At 41.0% G+C, this 13,468-nt stretch overlaps 1 protein-coding gene across 1 annotated transcript in view; it reads right to left on the bottom strand.

Moving 5' to 3' along the window:
* SORCS3 (sortilin related VPS10 domain containing receptor 3) overlaps positions 1 to 13,468 on the bottom strand; it is a gene marked incomplete at both ends in the record, with an annotated part of 596,464 nt that overhangs the window by 64,300 nt on the left and 518,696 nt on the right. The window lies entirely within an intron of this gene.

The raw sequence follows: 13,468 nt of genomic DNA on the forward strand, positions 1-13,468 counted from the left end.
TCAGAAGCTCAAATGGTCCTACTATGTCTCTACCAGAGGTTCTCCACTGTCTGCATGGGAATCACCTAGAGGGCTTGTTAAATATAGATCATCTCATACCCAGACTTGTATGTTTCGAGTGCCTGATTATTTGCCTTTCTAAAAACTCGCTGGGTAATGCCCATGCTGGTCCCAGGACCAGCCTCAAGAAACACACCTCTAGAACATTTACCTAGAATTTAATTCTCCTATCTTTGGTCTAGGTTATGTCAACCAATTAGAAAGCTCCTTAAGTCTGGCAATGCTCCTTTACTTCTTTGTATGCCATATGGCCTTTCAATGGTAGATGCTTGACAAAGAAGGGTAATTGATTATTGAGGAACAAGGAATTTGAGAGTGTGGTTTCATTCTCAAGTCTTTGGCAAAAAAAAAAGGTAATTTCCAGTATGCCCAAATCCACTATCTTCCATAGTTCCACTTCCTTGCAATTACCAAGATAAACTATTTTCAGCCTCTTCTATGGAAATGCATTCCTAGACCCCCATCTTAACTTAAAGTGTATTTTCACTAATGTAACAAAATCCTATCATGTGAGATAATGTATGGGAAATCTTGAAAATTCCAATGGACAACAAATGTTCATTACCATCACCAGCATATTGCTGGAACTCCCACAGACTCATAACCAAGGCCCTGCTCATCAAGAACTTTTGATAGGTTTGGGCTCAATATCCTTTTTTCAAGGTATGTGTTAACCTCAAATGCAGGGCTTTGTGGGGGTGTGTGTGTGAGTGTGTGTGGGTGTGTGTGCACATGCATGTGTGATATTTGATACAGAGCCTAGGAGAAAGTAGATACCTCCTACACAAATACAAATGACTGTCTGGAAACAGGTAGCCTTCCCTTTAGTTCCCTTGAAGAAGTTGTTCCCAACCACAGAACAAAATTAATGAATTCTCTAAGCCATTTTCTCACTATATGGATTTTCAGGAAAAATCAATTAAAATTTATTACTTCTGTTTTTTTCTTTTTACCTTGCCACCTGGATTTTTCATGAGAGTTCTTGGCTCCACTTAAGATTCACTTTCTTGGGCTGTATAAACCTAAGAGACCACCTCTTTCTTTCTTTAAACTCCTCTGATGACAACTGTCTGTACTACAAATGTGACTCTGGGTCAGACAGTGTCCTCCTATGCTCTTATGCTATTACTTGACTTCTAGCGTATAGATGGTCTGGTCATGGTGGCAAGATTATGAGGCAAAGAAATAGAAGACATCTTTCCTTAGTTCTGGTCTGCCACTAAATTAGCTTGGTGACCTTGAGCAAATCACTTCATCTTTCAAGCCTTCAGCTTCCTTATGGAAGATGACTTTAGTCAGTGACACATATACTCCAAGGGATGGGATAAAGAATCTAGGTGGAATGTTGTCCTATCAAGATAATTTCCAAGAGGTTTTTTTTTTTTTTTCTTTTCTTTCACTCCCTATGTCTAACTCCAGGTGTATAAGCCATCTATCTCCTGGTGACCCCATACACAAAGGATTTATTTATTAGAGTCATTCATCTTTGTCTCCGCTGGCACTTCTTCCATATAACAGATGCTCATTAAATAGTCCTGGGTTGATTAATAGATAAAATTAATCTACCAAAGTCATTCACTTCTTCCAAAATTGGGGTAATAGCTTTAACTGCCCCTATTTCTGGGCCAAAGAACATGGTTGAGCTGCGTGTCCTTTGGGGCTTAGAAAGTCAAAAACATATTTCTCTCCTTTTCAAGAGAGAAACAGCAGCGATTTTTCTGTCTTTGTTATCCTGGACTGTGATAGGATTTCCACAAACAACTATGATTTTCTGGAGCCCTAACTAACATACTCTGTCTAATCCACAATCCAGATGAGTGAGATTTTTGGGGAGGTGAGTGATTAATCTGAGGGAGGGTAGTAGTTTACAAAAATTAAAAAAAAAATCTTCATTAGAATTCCATACACAGCAAGGGTTAGCTACTCATTAATTAAATGATTTCAAAGGGGATCTTGGTATATAATTGCTATAATTTAGGTAGACACAATGCCACACTAAATGTAATTAGAGGAGCAGGCCCTGTAAAGATGTTTTTCTCTTTATAGGAAAGCAATTCTGGGTCACTTGATTCTCTCCTGTGTAGTTCTTTCTCCCCACCTCCAATTATACCAACCTTCATACATAGTTGTGAAAGCCAACACAAGTTTCTAAGAGAGAGTGGTTGGTCACAGTACTTCAGAGAGGAAAAAGACAAGGATGTATTACTAGAAAACCACCAGATAGGTGCAAAAGAAAGAACAAATGGTGCTTAGAGAATCAAATTTGTACTTCACCGAGGACTAATTTTTGAGAGAACATTTGATGGAACTCAACTAGGACGATACTGTGTTGCCTTCTATCTGCCCTAGAACCACCCTGCCCTTTCCTTTATTTTCCTCAGAGACTCCTGCACTTCCATTTCAAGCTCTTCTTATCACCAACTTCCCCCACTTCTATCTGCCTGAAGAAAATCTTAAGAAAGAGAACAAGGCCAAAGCTGACTATGTCAGTTCCTCCCTGACTTTCCTCTCCCTGTGGCTGACTCAACTGAGTTCTCAGTCATCAGGCTAGAAACCCAATTCAACACCTTGTTTTTGCCATGCTCTTCACTCCTTCATTCTCTGCCTGTCCCAAGCTCATTCTAAATGCCACCACCTCTTAGAAGCATCCCTTAGATATTGCAAGGCTAAGTGATCTGTCCTTCTAAATTTTGACTTCCTGTGTGAACAGATGGTGACCTTCTCCTACAAAGGCAGAGGATTTTCCTCAGTTTCTCTAGCCCTCTGCTTCAGTGACACCATGTTCTCTTTGTCTTCCTCTTACTTCTCTAAATGTACTTCTAACCACCTCATCCTTTTCCCATCTCTGATTGTTTTAACTTAAGCCTTCTTTTTCTTAGTTCCTACACTTAACCTTGGCCATCCTTTCATTTTGGCAAGTTCAACCTCTATGTAAAAAACTTCCAAGGTACTTACTCTTGTCCTCGAACTCTCATAAGACCTAGTCATGAATATCATGCTAAGACCTTTAGATTTGATTCAAAAGCCACCGTGCAATAGCCTCCAAACACCTCTGCAGTATTGCCTTCTCCTATTCTCCAAAGCTACCTGTGCTCAGAGAGAATTCCATTTGTTCCACCAAAAGTAGCGGGATTTCCTAGTGCCTGCTTTTCCTCCACTTGGGATGCTGTTCCCACACTTTATCTTGTCCAAATTCTACTCATTCTACAAGTCTCAAGTCAAATAATGGGCAGGGTGATGGGAAGTAATGGGTTAGGGTGAAAGAAGGTGAAGAAGAGCTTTTCAAATCTAAATATTTCATAGCAGCCATTCTGATTTCCTCTTTAAAAAATAAAAGCAATCCTAAATAACCCAGGATTTTGTTTCCAAACATATGAGGTGTTTTCCCCTTTATTTTCCTTATCATTTTGTTTTAACATTTTTATTTAATTATAACATTTAGAGAGAACATGATCTCAATTATATAATTTCTTTGGAATTAGTCCAGAATTTCCATGTGGCCCAGTGTGTGATCAGTTAAAAAAATTAAGTGTTTGCTTAAAAAATACATATTCTCTATTTGTTGAGTGGAGGGTCATGTACAGGTCTTTTAAATAAAGCTTGCTAATAGTATTATTCATCAAAATCATACCAAATTTTGACTGCTTGGTCTATTGGTTTCCATGTGAAATTTTTTAAATATTCCCCTGTGAGATTACAAATCTTCCATTTCTCCTTGAGTTTTGTTTTGTTTTGTTTTGTTTTGTTTTTGCATTATGTAATCACAACAGCATACAGGTTTTGAGATTGTTTTATCTTCTCGATGGATTATTCTTTTTAGTTTTAACTCAAATGCTAACTTTTTTTAAAAAAAAAGATTATATTTATTTATTTATCAGAGAGGGGGAGAGAGAGAGAGAGTGTGTGTGTGTGTGTGTGTATGTGTGTCTGTGTCTGTGTAAAGCAAGGGGAACAGCAGGCTCCCTGCTGAGCAAGAAGGACCATGTAGGACTTGATCCCAGAACCCTGAGATCCTGACCTGAGCTGAAGGCAGACGTTTAACCGATTGAGCTACCCAGGTGCCTCTCAAATGCTAACTTTTCTATTATGTTCTCCCTGAACTTCCCTCTTTCTGCAATCCTTTCCTTAGGAAGAAAAATAAATTATCTATTTCCTCTGAATTCTGATAGCATTTTTTTTCTGTATTTTGCATATTAGCCTTAGTACTTCCAATAGGGATCAAAATACATATACTATATATATATGTGTCTCATCTTCCTTGCTAGATTTTAAACTCTTGGAAGTTTGCAACTTACATACACCATGCCTTCCACATTGTAAGTGCTTGTCATATATTTATTTTCTGAGAGCTAGTAGAATGAAGTAATCAAACACAAAGATATTGGCATCATAGAGGGCAAGATGTGAGTGCCAAACCCAAACCTAAAGAAAGTCCCTTACATGGATTAATTAGACTTCAGTTTCCTGAATGAGGATAATAACAGTACCTAACAGAGATCTGAGGTTAAAATATGTGGCATATATAGTGTTTTATATAAATGAAGATGTAAATAATTTTAACCAACTGTTAATAGTTTTATATAATAGTACCTAATTATGATAATTTACTTTATGTCCTTTGCTGGATGCCTGAAAAATTTGTGGGCAGATAGTATGCCAAATGCATTTATATCCCCATGATCTCTACAAGACTGCAAACAGTAGGTACCCTAGGAAAGACAATCAAATAACAACAATGATAATTAGAAATACTAATAATAGTGGTAATTTATTGAACACTTATAATTTATTAACTACTTTGTATGGACTACCTTATTTCATTTATTATTCCCATTTTATAGAAAAGGAAACTGAGGCTCAAAGAAGTTAATTAACTCATCCAAAAAGAATTATACAGCAAGTAGGTGTCGAGGCCAGTCCAACTTAGGCACTTGCTACTAATATAATAACACAGTTTCAGCACTATACTTTTAGCAAGGCTCATACACCGTTTTAAGTGTTTCATGATTCATTAGAAATCATTTGACTGCACAGTTTGGCACTGAGATATGGGCATGGGGGTCCTCTTAGTACCAGCTCATTACAGTCTGCCTGCACAAAAGACAGAAACCCCATGAAATATATAAAACTGAAAGCACAGTTGGAGGAAGGAAGAAAAGAGAAATCTGCCGAGAAGATGCATCCAGAGAGCTTCAATTATGACCCAATTTGTCTCAAGATCTAAGCATCTACTATGTGGGCAATTATGTATTTGAACCTGAACTATGACCACCGTTATTGGTTCCATCTCTAGCTGGGAGTCTACGGGGCATGGAAAAGGACAAACAGAATTATAAAGTCTTAGTCATCCAAGGGTCCTTAGGGATGAACATCTGACCCAACCCCTTCACAAGTTGGCTGGGGAAAACAAAGTAGTAGCCTGCTCAAGAACACAAAGAACTAGGACCCAAGTCTCCAAAAACCCAACTCTTCCTCCCACACTGATTTCTTTTCACGGGAAACCTTTGCAGGATGCAGGCTGAGTCATGGTGTGCCATGTATAACAGTAGTGCTGTGAGTCATTACTTGGTGGAACTCAGAGTAGACTAGAGACTGTATTTGGGGCTATGGCAAAAAAGGAAGTCTTCAGCCAAGGCTCACCTTATACATTTTGCTGGCTTTTCCTTCAGGCTTCTGTGTCTAAAGGATGCTCTGGATTTTCCAAAGTCTAGCCTGCCAATCTAGAACTATAGATGTATGCCCCAGCTTCTTTTAAGAGAAAGGATTTTCTTTGATTTGTTAAGATATAGCATTTTCCTCTGTATATTTTATTGAGTCAAATGGATCATCAGAATGACAAGAGACAATGATGTCCCTGGTTTCCAGGGAAGTAAGCCTGCTTCTCTCCAAAGACTGTTTAGCAGGTCTCAGTAAGATTGGGGAAGGTCAGAGATGCTAGGGTGATGGAGTCCAAGTTGAGCTTCACAGGGGGCTGGTAAGCTGGAGGGCAGGCATAAGCCTTCAATTTATAAATGAGGGAGAACCCCCGTGGGTTTCAGGGAAGAAGAATTCTCCCACCAATCCAGGTACTACCTCCACACTGACATGTAGATAAATGTGCCCCAAATCAAATCTTCTGCAATGACCTCGTCTGGCTACCTGCAATTTCCCCTATTGACACACTGGATTTATTTCTCATTCCTCTAAGTAAACAGTTAAACCTGCTGTGGATTCCGGTGAGTCACAAACCATGTTCTCTGCCACCTCCGTCCAGGACTCAGAATAAGCCATTGCTAGGAAACCGCAAATCCCAACTCAATCCTTTTACTCAAGCCTTGACTCCTTTCACTGGCTGGATATCATTAATTTGAGAGCAAATTATTAGAAACCTGGAAAACAGTTCTGAAATGCCTGCAGATTTATGATGAAGTCATTTCACAAAAGGTCACAGGCAACCCTGCTATAATTAAATCTTTCATTAATTTTTAAAATACACAATAACTTACAAATGCATCATAAATTAACCAGATGACCTTGAAGAAATTATTTAGAGCACCGCTTCATCAGAAGCCACTATCTAGCAATTTCCTGAATTTTCATTTTATGAGTGGGATTTGTCTATTTTCCATTCTGGTCTTTGATTGGATGCCAGTCGCCTGTTTATTTGAAATGATTTTGTATTAATTCACTCAGAGCATTAGATAACACTGGGAAGTGACGGTGGGTAGTTAAGACTCTCCCTTCCTTTAGGTCATAACCTCGAAGATAGAGTAAGTGTGACTCACACAATCACCTAAATATACTTAAATGCAGCTCCTCCCTTTATTTATCTGGGAGATATTTTTTTTCTCACGTGTACAGTTTGATAAATGATTTCCCTTTTCTCATTATTCAAAAATCGAAAACTATAAAAATGTATAGATGAGAAAATAAAAGCCCCATTGGAGGTAACCACTCTTTAATATTCTGTGAGGTTCTCTTCTATTCATTCACAGTGTTGTCCTTTCTCAGGCTAGGATGTAAGCAATAATCAGAAACCAGGGCTGGAATTGTTGTAAGTTAGAGTTTCCCTGAGGTTTATGGCAATCTCTCTCTCTCTCTCTCTCTACGCCTCCCCACTTCCCCCACCCCGCCATGTGGTTCACCACTATCACACCATTAAAAGCTCATAACTGGATTATAGAACATATTCCACAAACTCTAGCCTGAAATAAACCTCACACAAAACTGATCTTTCTTCTCAAGGGTGTGGAAGAGGCTTTAGAACATAAACGTCCCATCAGCAGAGCCCTTGACTATCATGTGTATGCCTTAGCCCTGCTCCTGGAACTCTCCGAACAGTGTCTACTTTGTAGTGGGCATGCAAGGCATCCTGCTGAATAAAGAAGTAATAAATATTCTTGCAATAGGGACTTGATACATGTGGATCCCTGAGTCCTTTTTCTAAATACCTGGTTCTCTCTGCAAGGCCAAGTCTCCCCATGCCTCCTCTTGCCTCCTGCTCCATGAGTCTTCCTCTCTGCTTGCACGGACGCAGCTGCTGAGGACTGATTTCGTATCAAAGCTGAAAGCCGTGATCTGGGAAGTCCAGCCATCAGCAGCCCACAGTTGTCAGTCTCCAGAAATTCAGGCTGCATCCTTGGCTACTGGTGTGTGTACATGTCACCTGATTGTTCTCCCATTAGGGTGTAGATGGGCTTAGCACTAAAGGAGGTCAACAGCTGCAGTGGGAGTGCACTGAGTGAAAGTGAGACATGAACCAGACCTTAATAGAAATAGGCAGGGGACCAGCAGCAAGGGATCCTGCGAGCAGAGCTGGTCCCTGCAGCATGATGCTCTGATCTGTGAGATGGCAGACAGAGGCAGGGATTAGAAGGTTTGAAAATAGGACCTGGAAGAGGCAGAGAGTGGAGGGGGAGAATAAGAAAGAAACTAAAAGGCAACGACAAGGCATAGGAAAGAAAGCTGGGTTTTTGCAATGAATTTAAAGAATCATTCTACATTCAAACAACCTCAATTCCTTTCTCAAATCTTAATAAGTTCCTTCAATGGGTTTGAAAGTTAAAAGTCCGTAACTGTGGGCTACAGAACCCATGGTCTGCGAAACTGTAGACAAAGAGTCAGGAGTTGGGGTAAGAAGGGGAATCTAAGAGATGGACACAGAGGGAGAAGGTGGACATTCCAGACAGGAGGAAGTATATGGAAATCAAAAGAGATGGAAGAAAGGAGAAGGAGAACCACCTGGTTTTCCCATGGCATTACATTTCTCAATCTCTTACTTCATGTCAAGTTCCAAAGCAAGAGATGAAAGGAACCCTACAGACATAAAATTCAGCCCTTGCCCTTAAATGTTTGCAGTGTGGTCCAATGGCATTATTAACTCACTATGTATCTGCTGAGCACCAGTGGTGCACAAGCCTCCATGTTCAGGCCTCTGAGAGATAACCAATAAGACAGTTGCAAACCCTAGATTCTCACAGACTGGAAAAGACCTCACACTCCCACTGCAGAGGTGACCAATATAAGAAACACTCAGAAAACAGTGCAAAAACAAAAACAATGGCAATTTGCCATCACCCAGCCATCCCACTTGTAGGTATAGGGTTCTGAGAATTCTATGTAGGCACTTAAAGGCATGTGCAGAGACAGAACAGTACTGCTGAAAACAGTCCAAACTAGAAACAAACTAAATGTCCACTGATAAGAGAATGGAGAAATAAACTGTACATATTCCTATCATGACAGAATGCCATATAGTATTAAAAGTGTCTGGACCAGATGGATATGCCCCAAGAGAGATAATATTGAGTGATAGACCCCTGTAGGAGAATGACAGCACATAAATAAATTATACACTTTAAAAACACATAAAGCAACATTACATATATTTCTGTGGATAATTAAATACGTACTGAATGTACCAACAAATGCACTAGAAGGATATGCATCAAATTCACAGCAGTCACTGATCTCTGTAGGGAGTAAGGGGAAAGGATCTGAAATGGAACAATAATGATAAGACCAGTTCTCCTGGGAATTCCCTGTATATTCATTAAAAAAAATCTGAAGCCCAAGTCAAAGTGTGTTAATATTTATTAATTCCAGGTGGTTGGTACACTGATGTTTATGAAATTATTCTTTATACTTTATTATGGCATGTATGAAACTCTCAAAGAGAACTGCAAGAAACAATATAGGTATGAAACTGTGGCTGCATCTATTGTGGAAATCACAAATTGAAAATCTTACAGGAGCCAGAAGGGCAGCTTAAATGGACCATGATGAGCTGAAGCATGGGAGTAGACACTTGTACATCAGGTGAGAGGTAGGGCATGCCCAGCCCAAAGGGGGCAGCTTTTCTGCAGCTCTAGAAAATTGTTAGACTACAGGCATTTGGATTCAATGCTGCCAGATATTTCCAAATTTGCAAATTTGGGCTCCATTAAAAAAAAAAAAAAAGTGCAGACCAAACTAAATACACCTGTGAGCCAAACCCTGCAGCTTAAGAAAGAAATTCAGTGAAAGGCCATAAGAGCTGAAGGAATTGAGGAGGGCTTCCCGAAAGAGGTGCCCTGCCTGTGTGGTTAGGGTAAGAAATGAGGCAACTTCTAAGGCATTCCCAATGATCTGCCTGTTCAATCTTTTCAAAAGGGGGTACGACTGGGGATATAGGTTGTGAGTGGGGGCAGTTTATAGAAACTGGGTCAAAAATTCAAATTATATTTGTAACAAGTCACAATACATTAAGTTCCATGTGCCTTCTCATTCGGGGTCCACAGATTACTACCTGTGGGACAAATCTGGCCTGCTCTTCATTCTGGAAGGCCTACAAGCTAACAATGGTTTTTATAGTTTAAATGGTTGGGGAAAGAAAAGCAAATGAAGAATGGTATTTTTGACATGTAAAAACCGCATGCAATTCACATTTCAGTGTCCACTGATAAAGTTTTATTGGAACACACTGATGACCATTTATTTGCATATTGTGAGTGGCTATGGCTTTTTTTTTTTTTCACCCTACATCGGGAGTCAAGTAGGTGCATCAAAGACCCCATGACCAGCAAAGTCAAAAATCATTAGGGAAAATCTTTTTCAACTCCTGTCTAGGAGGCCAAAGTTCTTCCCTGAAAGTGAACCATTTATTGCTTATTAGAAGACAGAGACTATAAACATCTTTAATGTCCCCCTGAGGAGATTATTTCACTTAATTCCCAAATCCACGTCAGGAAAGCCAAGCTCAGAGGGAGAGCTAGTGAAGCTTCTAAGGTCGCAGTGGTACCCTGAGCCCTCTCTCCAGAGTGTGGAGCTCCAACACCCAAGCTCTTGGCCACCACCCCAGCCCACACAGCAGTTTGTTGCTCAGAATAAGTCTTTTCCTTCCAGGCTGTAGCCAGCCTCCTGTACATCCCAGGGACACCCCAAAATCCCCACACTGGCACACACGCTGCTTTTGTGTTCCTTGGCACACACAGGAGGGTGCTTGTGGGATGATGGAAGTCAGCTGACAACGTGAAGGATGTGAACCCAGCAGCCCGCCTGAGAGGCAATGACTTCAGAGTTCCACTGGATTTACCAATTACTCGAATGACTTACTTTGGGCAAAGTAAAATCGGACTCTTCCAGCAAACAACAGAGAATTGAAAAACAGATCAATGGAAGCAGTGCTAGTTCATTTCCAATGACTTTATCCGATGCAGTTACCAGAGGCTAAACAATGCATTTAATGCTCAGGGTTGGGTCTTGGTGTGGCGCCAAGGCTAGATTTGAGGGCACGTTCCCTGCTAAGCATGTGGTCACAGTCTCTTAAGTGGAAAGAAGGTCTTCTGTTTTTTTTTTGTTTTGTTTTTAACTTCTGCATCTTCAGGGTTTGCATCATTTTCTAGGCAAAATGTTCTCTCTCTTTCTCCCTTCACTATGACTATTAGTTCTGCTGGTAGAACAATGGATCAGAGATTTATGCCAATTAGAACTGGATTTATTCAAGGAGTCAACACGGCATTTGGCCCTAGACAAGTTGCCATAAGCATCTCTAACCTTCTTACCACTCACTCTCCCGTCTGCAGGCCAGGCATGGTCTACTGTTCCATGTTTGCTCATAATGCTCCCTCTTTCCTTCCTCACTGCAGAGCCACAAAGCCTTTTCTAGCTCTTGTATCTTCAATCCCTTCTTGGATATCCAATGACAACTACAATTTGTCTCATACCTTCCAATCTCATTGTTCTCCAGGTCTAGCACATGTTCATCATATTTTTTCAAACAGGTTGTGTTTGAATGAGTCTGCTGTGACTTGGTATCTCAAACACAGTGGCCATCCCTCCATACTTAGTGAATAACTAACATCCCGCCACTCTAGCCCCACACACCATGCCCCTTTACTGAACAAACCCCGGTGAACTCTAGTATCTTTCCTCCAACTTCAGCTCTGAGCCTGATGTTTGAAATTCACATTCCTTGCTCTCAATCTGCCTCCTCCTGAATGTGTGAGTTGAGCACTGAATTTCTCAGAGCCTCAATGTCCACATCTGCCCAGTGATAACCATCTGTTGTATCTGGTGAGGTTGTTGGGAGAAATCTATGCAATTAAATTTAGAAAAGTGCTCAGATACCTGGCACAAAAGTGGGTGTTGGGCAGACACAGGTTGGTAAGAAGATACTTGTTACTCCTGGCAAGAAGTGTCCACTTTCTTCCAGGGAGACAGGACTTCCCTCTTGGTTTCATTGTTTTGTTTTTGTTTTTTTCCCCTCTTAAGAGGCTGCCAGGTTGTCCCTGGCTCCTGTAAAAGATCAGCTAAATCATAGCCAATGAGTTCAAATATTTCATATCAAGAAAGGATTTCAAATGTAGTTTTAAGGATGCAGGAAAGCAGTGTTTTCCATCTGATTCCACATCTGAGCCACACCAAAAAGAGCTTTAAAGGACAAATTTGGGGGCAAATAATACACCAAAGAGGCTGGGGTGCCCCAGCAGCACAGTATCTCAGCAACTAGAGAGCCACTGCCTGAGATGGCAATAGGCCCTCTGGCTTGTCAATCATCCGGCCCTGTTCTCAGCCTGAAGTAATAAGAACGGTCATATTTCACAATGAATTAGGCTAGACTAGATGGTTCCTGTCAAGGTTACCAAGGAAATGTTGAAATAATAACATTTGAAAAGACAGTGGAGAAAAGAGCAATGAAAGTAAGCAAATCTCATGCCTGCAAGCCGGGGACTGTCTCTCTCACACAAATTCCCCTGTCGAGCTAGTGTTGGAAGGTACTGTGCTGCCCAAGCACTGGCCTCCAGGTGAAGTAGAAGCTGGCGGACTCTTGTGAAAGATGGAGGAAATCAGGGATCACTCCCAGGAGGGTCCCCATTCTCCAGCTGTCCTGTTGCGCCCATGCATCATTCTACCCCCTGCATCACCATCCTCCATAGACTGCACACACAAGACTCTGACTCCGACCCAACCCCTACATCCTCATAACTTGCAACTACTGGATTCTGATCATAGTACTTCAGAGTCCAGGGAGATCTCTACAATCACAACAGTGGTAAGATTACCGGGGACCGGGCGCCTGGGCGGCTCAGTCGGTTAGGTGTCTGTTTTCGGCTCAGGTCATGATCCCGGGGTCCTGGTATTGAGTCCCGAGTTGGGCTCCCTGCTCACCAGGGAGTTTGCCTCTCCTTTTGCCCCTCCTTCCACTCATTCTCTCTCTAATTTTCTCTCTCTCTCTCTCTCTCAAATAAATACAATCTTTAAAAAAAGATTATTGGGGACCATAAAATGCACTTGTTAACTCATTCATTTACTCATTCAATACATATATGCCATTATATCCTTAGTGCAAGCACAAAACTGATAAACATATGGCACCCAAAGGACAAAATACACAAAGATCCTCCCTCATAAAGTTTAAAAGTCATGTATGTGTTCACTCACATACACACGTATGTCTGTCTCTGTCTTGAGGGCAGTTGAAGGTGAAGGAGGAAGTTACAAAAATGCCATTTTCATTAATATTTATTGTTGAAAGCATTGCGAAGGAAAACTACCAAGGGGTAAGACAGGATATGGGAAGGGGGTCCTCAGTGTGATCTGATGGGCTAAAGAAGGTACACTAGAAGAGCTGATCCTTAAGCTGTGACCTGAAAGATACCTAGAAGTCTGGTTGTTCAAGTGTGGAGTGCAAGCACCTTCCAGGCAGATACACACACACACAAATCTTGGGGCAGGAAGGCACAAGTGGATCAGAGAAAGGCAATCGGAGTGTGGGGCCAGAAATGAGGTCCCGGTCATGTGGTCAGTGTAGATATCTCTAGGCCATTCAATGAGTTTGGATTTTAACATAAAGGCAATGGACAGCCTTCCATGGGTTTTGAGAAGAGGAGGGCATTACCACATTTTTAATTTCAAGAACATCACTTTGGATAAGGCCAAATCCCTAAAC

Source organism: Martes martes (genome assembly GCF_963455335.1).
Source record: "Martes martes genome assembly, chromosome: 14".
In the NCBI taxonomy this organism is placed as follows: Eukaryota; Metazoa; Chordata; class Mammalia; order Carnivora; family Mustelidae; genus Martes; species Martes martes.